The sequence below is a fragment of the Stegodyphus dumicola genome, chromosome X2, assembly GCF_044657685.1.
Source record: "Stegodyphus dumicola isolate Sdum_Otavi_A_Nest chromosome X2, ASM4465768v1".
Lineage (NCBI taxonomy): Eukaryota > Metazoa > Arthropoda > Arachnida > Araneae > Eresidae > Stegodyphus > Stegodyphus dumicola.
The window spans coordinates 36,801,705-36,815,504 of NC_140781.1; the positions used below are offsets into that span (position 1 = coordinate 36,801,705).

The following is a 13,800-nucleotide window of genomic DNA, read 5'->3' on the forward strand; positions in this document are numbered from 1 at the left end:
ATGTTCAGGTGTATTTTAAGTGAGAAAATGATTTAATTTTTGATATATTAAAATGTCTCCAAGTTTCACGTTTTTGTAGTGCTGCCATCTGGTGGCGTACTATAAAGGTAAATATCATTGCAAACCGAACATTAGTTAATTTTTTCAAATTTGTTAAATATAATTGTAAAAACAGAATATAATTAAGACCTCCCAAGCACAGTAAAGGAAATTAATAATATCTACTGTTTTAAATTTGGAATTTTTGAAACTGTGTCTTTTTACCCTTGAAGCTAATGTTATAGATTAACATTTAACATGTTTTGTAAACTTTGGCGGACGAATTTCAGAACATAATAACTTAATAATTTAAATTATTATCATTCATTTAATCATATATTACGAATTCATTACTTAATAATTTTTAAAAAAATTCTTAAAAAAATAATGCAAATATCTTAAAAATGAATAAATCGAATGCATTTGTACTGATTATAATGATAGTTTTGTTATTTCTTGCTGGCTGCCATATTTACTAGTGATTATAAAGGTCAGCAGTATCAAAATATAGTTAAATATGTCTATAAATCAAAAGAATCGATGGGATTTATTTCAAGAGTAAGGTTTTGCAGGCCATTGTAGCATTGGTAAAAAGACATAACTTTCCTTTAAATGTCTGAATTAAAGTGTGCTTTTGTGAGTAACGGTTTTAAGTAGCCCATTACATTAAATTTCGAAATGCATTGATTTGTTTTTCTTTGACCAAAATTTTATCAAAGAATAATGATTATCAATAAATGATTAAAACTAATGATTATCAATGGAACTCAAATAATAATTCGAAACTTGAAATTAGATAGTTTATACATGAATAATTTCTAATATTTGTTTAGTGCTTTCTACTACATTTTAAGTACTTAATGTGAACTTATAAATATATAAGATGGTTTGCAGAAATTGAAAAAAACTGTTTTGTAAGTGAAATAAAAAATGAGAAAAAACATTTATTTACAGAAAAAAAGTTTAGTTATTGAAATTAGACAATGTTTCAAATATCTGATGTTTAGAAGTGAATTGAAAGAAAATTTTTTTTAGCTGCGGTTAATGTAAGATACTGCTTTATCTTTATCCGGATTACAGTTCATGATACTAGACCTATAACGAGCAGAATACGATAAAGCTGGACAACATTCAGCAAGGATTTCAGAAGAAAATGTAGTCATTTGTACTGAATTTTCCGTTAATTCAAGAAGATTAAATGTCACAATATTTTAATTAAAGATATGTACACAAATCACGTAAACCAAACAGAAATAAGCTGAAGTTACTAACCTTACCGAGGGGGTAAAAGTAAAGCCTGTGCATTATTTTTCAGCATACTGTAGAATTATGAGTAAATATTTGCACTTTAATAATAATAAATTATTCAGAATAAAATAAAATGTCACTTCTTAATAATAGTTCATTAAATAGATTCTTGATTAATAAAATTTAGTTTTAAATTAATAAAAACTTTAGAAAGAAGAAACTGATAAGAGTGAATTTGATTGTTAAATTTTGAACTAGTTCACTTGTTAAAATATATACTATTTTGAACATATTCGTAAGCAATAAGTAATTTATGTGTTAGGTTAGTATAGTCATTTTTTTCCTTCAAAATTTTATGCTCCTTTAAAAATTTTACCAAGGAAATTTCGGAGTTAGATGAACTCTAATAGATAAATACCGTTTTGAAAAGCTGGTCTTCCTTAGTTGAATTCCAAAGGGGGGGGGCAGTATTTCTCTCTCATTATTTGCAATACTTAACCTTTGAAGAAGGTATATTGCCAAAAAAAGCTATGCTAAAGGTAAATATGAAAGACTTAAATATTTAATAATATTTATATAATTAAAAATAACACTTAAATAATAAAGAATTTAATTTGAATTTTAATTAGTATGAAATATTATTTAATTTTGACTTCACTTAGTGGGATCTCAGTTTATCACTAACAATCGTCTTTTCAAAATCTTATATAAACGGGATGGCCGTAGCGCGGCTGTTATGCAAACAAAACAATTATATGTATGGAGTATGGTAAGCTTAAACTTCTCATTGCTCAAAAGAAAGTAATTAATTTATTTCATTTCTTTTCACAAAAGCTATTAGCAAACTTAAGCAGATTAGATTCCAAACGTAATTATTTTATTTCTAGTTAATTAAAAAATTTAATAATGTTATTCAGAAACATAAAGAAAAACGAAAAACATTATACTGGCTCTATCAAACAGTTTTCAGTTTTGTCGTGAAAATCTTAAAAAGTTAGATTTGCTTGTCGATGCTTTGTGAATGGCGACTGAATTGAATGCTTGTATTTGCTTTACAGGAAAAGTCTGCGGAATTTCTAAATCATTAGCAGAGGTAGAAAATAAACTGGGGTGGTCTGTGAGCGGAACAGAAAATGCATATATTGCATCAGAAACATTCGCTATCATACAGAATTTGATACAAGTTAAAAATAATTTAAAAGTCGATTCGACATCCAAATTGAGGTGAAATTTATGGCATTTAGAAATTTTGGGTATTTCTAATAAATCTGTTGATAGTTACAGTTTAAAAGACGATGTTGCCTCTAGAAACTTTCGAGAATCCGTAATAACATTAAGAGAATAACAGATGTACGACTTGATTGCAGTGAAGCGAGAATGCAGGGGAATTGCACGATAATTTTTAGATAGTAGAAAAACGATTTGAGTCGCAGTGGCTTCAATATTAGAAGAATCGGAAGTTTCATTAGCATTACAAAGCTGTGCTATATCAGCAACTACAAAAAGGTATCACGGAATAAACGGATTATTTAAAAACTGAAAAAAAGTACTTTCTAACACATCAAGCTATAATTAGAGAAAAGTCGCCTTAAAACTTCACGCTGACATATGTTGAAGACAAACGCATCATCATACGTTGAAGGCAAACACTCATTGAATGATTGTTTAGAAGCAGATGCTTCTTTCCATTTGAAACCTGTTTCACTACTTCTAAAATGACGGAAATTTGGCTTTTGGAAAATCTAATTGCGGCTCTCTAAATTACCTGAATTCCAAGATGTGTCCTTTGCTGACGTTTGGTCACTCCTGTTATATAACACATTCGAATTCGTATTGCGTATTTACATATTAATTGGTTATTGAATAAAAGAATTTAATCTGAGTGGTTTTTATCATAAAATATAAATAATTATTTGTTTTTAGTTTCGCTTTGCCTAATTTTCTGCGTTTGTCACGAAATATCTTTTTGAAATCTTATGTCACGCACTCTAATTGCATATTTACCTATGAACGCATTCCAATTCATAAAAGATTTTATTTATTTGTAGAAATTTATATATATTTCACGCTGATTAAATTTCTAACTTTTTAAAATTTAGGAAACTTAAGCAATAACGTTGCTGTGACCATGCTGAAAGAATAAAAATAACAAATAGATTAAATGATAAATAAATCAAATGATAAATTTATATTTGTGCTAAAGAATAAAGAAAGTTGCTAACTGTGGAATGTGATTTGCAAATGTATATAAAGGTTCAGTCATCATAACAGCCTTTATTTGTGATAATGCAATTATGGAAATATATTCCATTAAAAATCTTGTTAAATATTGTAATGGAATATATTTTCACGGCTGTAAATGGAATTTATTGCAAGTAAGCGCTCGAAATGCCTCAAAGGACTTTCTATAAGAAAATAATTTGCCTTCATATTACACATAGATAAAATTCCGTGCAGTCAGCCTTTCAGTTACTGGGAGTCTAAATTCAGGACGAAGTACTAGTAAACATTGATCTTGTCTTCGTAACTTCCAATGGGTTACTCTTAAATCTGAATCAGTATATAATTTCAGAGCCCCAACTTGGAGCCTCTCAAATGTCTGAAAGAGGTATAACTAGGGAATTAACTGCTAAAACTGAAAGATGTGCTACTAATTCAGAAATTATAAAGTTTTGTGTTAATTAACGTAATTATCTCATTATTTTGGCTGCAGTTCCACTTCTGCTTCAGTGAGCACCCACCAGGATGCAAATTAATTAAAGTGTAAACAAGCGCAGAGTTATTGAATTTATGATGAGAGAAATATTGGCAGCATAGACTGACCCGCACTTTGTTTTGCTTCCCTATTGTTTGAATCTAACTGATCGGCTTGAGCTTCGGCTAGCCACTTTTGCTTCGAGAATTCTAACGGTCAAGCCAGGCTGTGGTAGGAGGTGTTGATATTATAATTCGGATTCATTTTGAATTTAAACGTGCGAACTGAATTACCCGCAATAAGCACACTTTTGTTTCCGTTAATTTTCAATTTTGTGTAATTAGAACGTTGAGGTATTGATAAATAGCTTTTATTTTAAACCAATACTTCCCGTTATGATACTTTGAGTTACAGAGCAGAGGCGGTGATAGACATCTGTCAGAAGTTACGATAAGCGAAATGCCGCATGTCCAACTGAAGACGTCGGGTATAAGTAGATAAAATGCCATGTGAGCATCCATGAACCGTGGCGTTATTTTAACCGTAATAAGATCTCGGCACTGAGTTTCTTGGCAAGGTTTGAGAGTCTATTTTTCCTCTGAACCCAGGCGATGACTAACAGAAGGTCGGGATAGCAGCTAAGCTGATTTAAATGGATTAGAAAAAATTTGTTAGGTAAACCCAGCAGTGAGTTGTACTTGTATAATTTTAATGCGTGTAATGGTTAAAGCGTTTTCCAAAGCAAGGGCTAGAGTTCGTTTAAAGTCGGAATTATTTTTAAAATATCAGATGGTAGAAATATATTTAACTTTTTCTTCTACGGAAAGCTGAGATCATAAAGTTGTACAGGGAAGCCGGATATTGAAAAATTACAGTTGATTATGCCTAGATTGTTCCCTCAATTCAGCCCCCCCAACGGATTCTGGAGGATTACTGCTTCGTTTAACGCTGGTCACTGAAGTACATGCTTTAACCACTTCACCTCTCCTGGTGATTTTCTGTTTATCACTGGTATTGGCTATTTGCAACTGGATAACTATCTTCGATAAGTCGACGAGTGCCGAGGTCACTAGCACTTCCACTGGGGGGGGGGTTAGAGTTCTTGGGATATTCCAATAGACCGTCCCGAAAATTTCTGTTTTCGGCTATGGATCCAGAAAGTAAAAATTCTGTTCTTGCTGGTACTGTGATGTCATCGTGAACTGTGATCTGATGGATAGACTTAACTCCTTCATCATTAATTCAGAATAGGATTATGTCCTCAGAGGCAGAATGCAGTTCGTTATATTTAAAGTCCAAGGATGAAATATAACGAACTACCTTTCCTTAGAAAGTAAATTCCGAGTATGCAAGGATCTGTAATATCTTCTACATATGCCGTGTGATGGTAGGCGGCATTTCCATACGTGGTCTTAAAGTTTAATTTTCCGTCAATGCCGAGCTTCTTCCCAGACACAGTCTGGAAGGTAACGTAAGGCGACATCCAGATGAGTTTACCTTCCAGTTGTTCAGCTAGATCTTTTCGAATGTTGGTAAGATTGGCTTCTGTATCGATAGTTATATTGCAAGGAACTCCATTGATGTGCCCCATGATGAAAAGTCCATTACTGCCACCACTCATTGCAGAAATTTGAAGCGCTTTCAAATAGCGCTTCTCTTTATTTTTCAAATCTGCTTCGCGAGATGGCCCTTAATTTGTTTCTTGTGTCCTTGCTGGGGAACTATCTTACTTTTGTGCCCTGGAGTGTTCTGCAGTTAATTCGTGCGTAGCCTTCAGCACAGCAGTTCCAGCACTTTAGGGTCGGTTTCTTGTCATTCCTATTCCCTCTCAAGGCAGTGACTTGTCTGGTTAAATTGTCTAGACCAGCAATCACTTGATCCACCGGACCTGGACTTGAGTAGCTCTTATGGAGTGGCGGTCTCTACGAGTTGCTTACTGGGCTGCCTCGAATCTCATGGCGTACACTAGAGCGCTTTTTAGATCCGTGGCATCCTCCATTCGTAGAGCTTTCTGTAATTCATGATCCCAGATACCATCGATGAAGTACTTCAGGGATAGGACTTCCTTGTTTTTTCGGGCACTCCGAAAAGGCGAGATGAGACAGCCTTTCAACATCAATGGCTAGCTCCCTGGAGTGTTTCCTTGGGTTTCTGTTAAAGGGAATTTAATTGATGCCTGTCGTAGCCTTTCAAACACTTCTCCCCAAAGCGCAGCTTCAACGATCCTGATAGACCTTCGAAGCCTCTGGTTTTCGGAAAGAGTCTGAAGGATAGCCGCTGCTTCTGCTCTCAGGGAAGCTGCGGTATGACATACCTTAGCTTGGGAATCCCATGCATTTGCTTCCTCCATTATAGAAAATTGTGTCTTATATACATACCTGGAGGCCTTACCATCATATGCGGAGAGCTTTGGAGAGGGACGAGAAGGCATATGTGAAAATTTAGAACCATCAGAATTGCTTACTGCTGTCGCTATGAATTTCTTTAATATGTCAGTTTCGAAACACTGTAATCGATTTGTTTTTCTACAGCAGAAACCTTCTCTTCTATTTCTTCTTTGATAGAAGAAACTCTTTCTGCCATTTGTCCAAATTTATTTTTAACCGCGTCTATTCTGCCTTCTATAGCCTCAATTTTGTTTTCTATTATACATGTAATTTCTCTTTTCCTTTGCTCTTCACTTGCTTCAATTTTTTGTTGAACAGTTTTCATCTCCTCTGTAACAGATTCTTGACCAGCTTCTATCTTTCTTTAAGAGCTTTCATCTTTAACGAATTCTTGTCCCGCTTTCAATTCCGCTTCAAATGCGGGAAAGGCTGCCAGCAGCTATCTTAATTGCTCATGCATCGCTGTTGTCATTGGCATTTAATCTGACTTCTGACACCAAAATTGTTGCATGCGTAGGGGTTCATAATAGACTGAATGCACACAGGTCCGATAATAGGTTCATAAAATTTATTTTATCGGAAGAAACACTTTAATAAAATTTATTTTATAAGTGCACTAGAAGCACACACACACGCTTATTTTATCGAAAGAAACACACATTTTATCGACTATTATCTTTGAGGAACTTTCCTAAAAAATTCTCGTATAAGTCTTCAAAATATCATAGAGTACAAGCTGCAATTACATTTCAAACTACTATGAAAGTTAAACACAACGCAATGTTAACAGATAGCTACCCGGAGATATCTCAGTACTCCGAACTCACGCAGAGCTAATAACAACTGAGAGCAGATGCTCTCTCCGACCTTATACGGTTTTCATTCGGCCGCCGAGGTATTTCTAGTGTTTTCTGTTTCTCGAAATTAAACGAAGGTAATATGAGGGTCAATTACGGTTACAGCTAATATAGTGATGAATTATATTTATTCAATTACAATACCTACAAGAACCGGACCAAAATATCGCTGAATGGTCGCTAAGTTTGGAGACTTTGGGCAATTCCTCTCAAAATCTGGCGACAAAAAGTGGCCGCCAAAACCGTTGTTATCTTGGCGATATCTCGCCAAATTACCGAAATACCCATTTACTCAATGTTAAATAGTAATAATGCCCCTGTATTCTTACTTTTCCGGCATAGCTTGTCTTAGATTTTTCACGTTACATTACACAGAAAAAATAACAACAATTTAGCATACAATTGCACTAAAATCATCTATCTGTGTACAAAATTCGCAACAATAATGAAGCGATATGTTGGTTGCATCTTTACTACAACTTGGGGTGCATCTTCACTTCATATTTGACTATATGTTAGCTGCAGTTCAAATCATCTACAGGCAATGGGTAATTGTTTCAAAATACACCGCCCTTTAAACGTTAAGGAACATTTTGTTTTCAAAGCTTAGCACTGCAAAAGTGTCAATAACATTTAAATTCGCAGTTTATATACATGATAGTAACGAAGTTTAAGAAAATATATGCAGAAACAATAGCTACCGTTTTTATTTTATAGAAATGAATATTTATATAGGAGTTACAGAAAAAATTGCAAAGACTGTAAATTTTGTTCACGACTGTTGATCTTCAGTTGTTACTAGCAATTTCGTTGACAATATCCATGACAGTCTCTCAGTGTCCAGGAGAAGTCGTTTGCCTGATTCATTGAGGTGGCGGGCGACAGGGTGGATGGAAATGAGGATGTCACAAGTTGATGCTGCTAGACGTCTCAATGTCTCTCGTAATGTGGTCCACTGACTATAGACTCAGTCTGAATCCGAAGATTATGTGTCTAGAAGACTTCCAGGCAGAACAAGAGTGACAACGCCTGCGGGAGACCGTTATGTAGCTCTTTCGGCTCGAAAGAGCAACAATATTACTCTGCCTCAGCTCATGGGCAGATTATGTAGTGGCAACAGGAACACGAATCTCAGTTACTACAGTTGGCAGATGCCTTCACAATACAGGTCTGTATGCGAGACGACCAGTTGTTTGTTTCCTAAGGTTGTTGTGCTCCTGAGGACACAGAGGTGCTCGTTTATGTTGGGCAAGAGAACACGTCTCCTGGACCGGTCAACAATGGGCGCCTTTTCTCTTCACAAACGAGTTCATGTCTACAATGGAGAAGGACTGAAGGTCGTCAGCTGATCTGGAGGAAACAACACACCAGATACAACCAATGCCACACTGTGGAAAGACACAGTTACAGAAACGGTAGAATAATGGTTTGGGCTGTGATCTCTCTCGGTGGTTACACTGACCTGCATGTAGTCCATGGAGAACCGGTGTGAGATATCAGGACAAGATCCGTGATCAGTGCGCCTATATGCCGCTGATACTGATCTTGGATTTCTTCTGATGGACGACAATGCGCGACGGCCCCGAGCTCGGGTTGCTGAAGAATATCGTGAGGGTCACGGTATGGAGCGGATGGAAAAGGCAGCTCAATCCTCAGACCTGAATTCGATAGAGTATCTTTGGAACTAACCTTGGGAGTCAGGTTGCTGCTTTTAGTTTTCCTCCAAGCTCGTTAGATGAGCTTGAACAAAGATTACTGTGTGTCTGATCGTTGCTTCCCATTTTATTCACCAACAATTTAATTGACAGCATGGAACGTCGCTGCCCTCAATGTATTGCAGCTAGGGGTGGACATATTCCTTACTAGAGCACATTTTTGTAATGTTACCACCACATTTTCTCTCAAAATACTATGATACACTGTTTCTCCAAGACTGAATTTCTCTGCAAAGAGTGCAATTTTTTATTTTAATTCATGTTTGCGTTTAGTTTTTAGAAACATTCTATGTCGCATTCATTAAAGAACTATCCTCTAAATTTCTTGTTTCTATGTTGCCTCATTTTCAAATTAGACACAAAAAACATGCTGTTCCTTAACTTTTGAAGGGTAGTGCAGTTGGATTTCTAGAAATACAGAAATTTCTATGGGGGAGGGTTAAACGTGGAGGAGATGGCGAATGTAATAAAGGGGAAGGAAAGAAAGATTTTGTGTTGGATGAGTTGAATAATCTACAAGAAATTTTTAAGATTAATTTCAGTAGGAGGTTTCAGAATTTACTAACGTAGAATATAATGCCATGCCACGGTCAATACAAACTTTGAAGAACTCTGTGAGGAAGGGCAACATGTGCCAGGACGTGAAGAAATGATGGAAGGTAATGAAATGCCTTTCCTACAAAGGAGCTTTAAATACCCTATCCAGGTTTCGAAAATGTATTGAAAACATTCTTGGAGCAAAGCTGAACTGCTTTCCGTGAAACTAAAAAAAGAAAAAGAAAGTAAGAAAGGAAAAGAATTCGCTAAACCGTAAATTCTGGTTTCTTTTCTTCCCCCTTGCTTTGGCTAAATTAAACTGCATATATCGAAAGGAGATGCAATTAGTTCTTATTCTTTACTCTATTAAATGTATCAGTTCATTTAACAAGCTTTTTTTCCCCTAATAAAGCTTCTTGCTTAAAAACTACTTTGTCTGTTCTTTAAAAAATGCTTAGCAGGATTCTTACTGTTATACTATGTATTAATTAATGATAATACCTAACGTTTTTCGATAACAGCGAAATAAAGCACCTAGCTATTTTCATTTGCAGGTCATTCAATGTGAAAAATGCATTAAGACTTTTCTTGTATTACTTAAATTTCGGAAAATTGAATATAATGAAATATGTTTGAATTTGAATATAATGAAAATTGTAACTCTGGAAAAAGTTAACGAAGGTTGCCGTCTTGCCCCTATCTGCCATGGACAACACTGTTAGCAATTTGAGCACAGATCTCACTATGTGAACTCAAACCGGGAACTGCTAGCCATAAACTCCACATACGCAACAGAACAAATTGTGTTTGCGATTCGAGGTTAAGTCGGGATTTGTTTCCTATCTACGTACATCGCCGTGTAATTGTAAAAAGTTGCGCATCCAGCAAATTCAGTCGAAAATTGCTATTGATAGGAGTAAATAATCTGAAATATGATATGTTTACAAATGACGGAAAAAGTCCCGCAATTATTCATAGTGTAAGATACAAATCAAGATCAGATACAACTTTGCAGCTGCTAAAACTTAATATAAAGTTCCCTGTCTCTCTCTCTCTCGCATTACTAAGCAAAACACTCTGTGAGGTGACTAGACGAATATCTACAAGGTAATCCAATTTTCTGTCATAATATATGCAGGCTTTTCTTTTTATCCATGTTGATAACTTCTATAATTTTGCGTTGTATTTCTTGGACATCAGCCTGCAAAACATAAACATGGACTCTGATATGGTCTCACAATAAAAATTCGCATGGACTGGACTTATGTCTGTTCTAAGCGGCCATTTTAATAAACATTATGTGTCAGTTCCTCCCAAGTCTATCCATATTATAGTCATATATATGGATAGACTTGGGAGGAACTGACATAGACTTGGGAGTCATATATATAATCATATATATATGACTATATATATGACTCCCAAGACATATAGACTTGGGAGTCATATATATAGTCAGGTTCAGTCTATCCATATTATAGCTTTGCACTGTCTAGCATGCTGCAAAACCTCGCAAATGTTAACTTTAATTAGCTTAGATAGGACACTGATATTTAACCTAATCTTCGTATAATAATTAATGAAAATGTTACATCATTTGTAAATATCCTAAGTTTTTAACCAGTTTCAATAAAAATGTTCTTGTTTTCTTAAATGATATGATGTTATAAAATAATTCACAGCTTGTTGCTGACACAAAATGTTTTATAGAAATGCTCAGATACATATTAGCATCATAAATTCTACTACTATTCTTCTGCTAAGATATTATTTGTCTTCTTTTTCATTTCACTGCATGCACTAAAAATAAATTATTTGGTTTCTTACTTTACAAACGGAGAAAAGCATTTTTCTCTGAACTGGCAATCAGGCTGGAGCTGAATTCTAGTCATAAAAAATTAAATATTTAATAGCCCAAAGTGTGCGGATCTCATTTGTTTCTTCACTTGTATAGATGATTTGGTTTGGTTCATTTAATTACAGTAAAACACCTGAGGGCTATCTGTCTAAAGAGAGGGATGCCTTCATAGAAGGCTTTCTAAGGGCAGCTGTCTGGCATCCATGTTGCCCATGGGGAAACCACGAAAACGTGCATTCAGCCAGCCCGTTCGTCATCACTTGCATATAAATATTCAATTTTAACCGTTTCAAAATATATGCAAAACCTTTTTTCTGTCGTTAAGACTTTTGTTTTCGAACTATTTAAATTTTGGTAGAAGTGATTATAAGGCTTTCTGTTAATTCATCCGGTAATCTTATTATTTTGGCATTACTTTTCATTTCTGTATTCGTCAACTCCCGTCAGAATGTGAATTAGTTAAAGTGTAGATAAAAGCAGAGTTCTTGAATTCAGGCAAAGAGCGCTTGGCAACATAGATTGATAGTCACCCTGCTTCGCTTCACTACTGGTTGAATTTTACTTATCGGCTGGCCGCTTTTGCTTCGTGAATACTTAAGGCCGAGCCAAGGTTTAGTTGAGAGTATTAATTTTTATTTCGCTAGTTAAGTTAATCTGAACTTATTTCTGAATTATCAACAAGTAGCAGCGATTTTGTTTCGATTCGACTTTTCAGTTTGTTTAACCGTTAAGTTGATGTGTTGTAAAAATTAGTCGTCTTAAACTGCACCCGGACAGAATGCACAATCTGTAAATAGCAGACATGCCGGATTTTTTTTTTTTTAACGAAATGAAAAGACTCTTTTTTTAATTAAATTTAAAATTTTATTTGCTAATGATTTGTAAGAAAGTTCTACTGGTTACGCTTTGTAATTCAAATATATTTACAGCTTAATATTCAATTTACAGACTGATATTTACTTCAAACAATTCTGTTACATTGGATTAAGCATTAAATATCTTAATTAAATTAAACAGTTAACGGAAACTTCCAAAATGAGACAAAACTTGAGGATGAATAACGAAAACATATTCTCTTTCTTTTATTTACTAAATTTTTCTTCAACGTATGTAGAAAAAACACATAAATTTGTAAGGGAATAGTTAGAAATTTCTTTATTTTTCTAACTACAACTTTCAGTTACTACACCTCATGGCGTTTCGATTTTGATAAAGGTTGTGACTTTAGAGCAAAATTACTAGAAATATCTTCATCACGATTTGTAGATGCTCGTCAGTCAACCTGCTTTCTTTCTTTCTTATTAATTTTCAATTGCGGAAGAAAACTGTTCACATATACATGTACTCTTAAACAAAACGATTATTCTTATTGCAAAAATTCCAAACTGAGGGTATTTATCTTTTGACAACTATGACTAAAATTAATCAAATTTGTATCTTCAAATCTTAAAATGAGATTTAGATCATAGAGTAAATTGATTAGTTTCATTTGTAGACGTTTTGGGACACTACTCGCTGTTCGATTCTGGTAATGAAAATAATGTAAAATGAGACTTCAGATCTCAAATTATCGCTCTTTACCGCGTGTTTTTGTGGTGTAAATGAAAGCACATCCCAGGTTGCAATCGGGAGGTGCGGATTTCAAATCCCCGGGAGGACATCGCTACTTCTTCATGTTTCCCAGCTTCAAAAAATTTTAATACTACTGTAAATGTGGCGCCCAAACTGAAGTATGATACACGATAATTTATCACCACCTGGATTTGGCGACTAGGTCTCCGCCTTCCCAGTTGCCGTTTAAATGGGGAAGAATTTAAGGTATTTCTCTCCTTCGTTACGGCGTGCCTTCATGGATCGTGGATTGAATGTAATTGGAAACACGCCCGGCTAGCTATCGGGAGGTCCAGAATCAAATCGCAGCAAGGGCATGGCGAACTTCAGACTTTTTTGGCCTTGTAAAATTCTAAACCTAAGGACTCTGCAGTGTTAATAAATATTTTTTTGTTATTTGAAACCTTGTGTTGTGATAACTCTAGGTAGGAGGTAGACGGAGAATAAGTCATCTAACAGTTTTTGTTGTTATTCTTAGGTGATTTGGCACTTTAATTTGTAGAAAACCGTATAACTTTCGCAATCATAAGGCTTTGTTTTAGCATTACTGGCTTAATTTAATTAATTTATATACTGGCTTAATTTGTCTTCGAAGTCATACATGATTTTATTATTAACTTACACACAGTTAATAAAACAGTATATACTACACGTCTACTTCAATATTTTCTTTGACTCACTTCAGCAGACTTGAACAAGAAAAGCCATTATGCAAATTGATTATTGTCATCATAAATACTCATATTTTCTAGAGTGACCATCTGTACAGAAGATAAGATGATTTTCAGTTGGTCATCTTAGCCAGATTTCACTATACTTATTATCTTCGCATCCGAAGCGAAATGCTCGCCTT

The 13,800-nt window shown here is 34.8% G+C and overlaps 1 protein-coding gene across 1 annotated transcript in view; it reads left to right on the forward strand.

Annotated features, from left to right (window-relative positions):
• The window catches only part of LOC118196336 (neuralized-like protein 2), a 191,550-nt gene that overhangs the window by 62,409 nt on the left and 115,341 nt on the right, over window positions 1-13,800 (forward strand). The gene's annotated exons all lie outside the window — the stretch shown is intronic.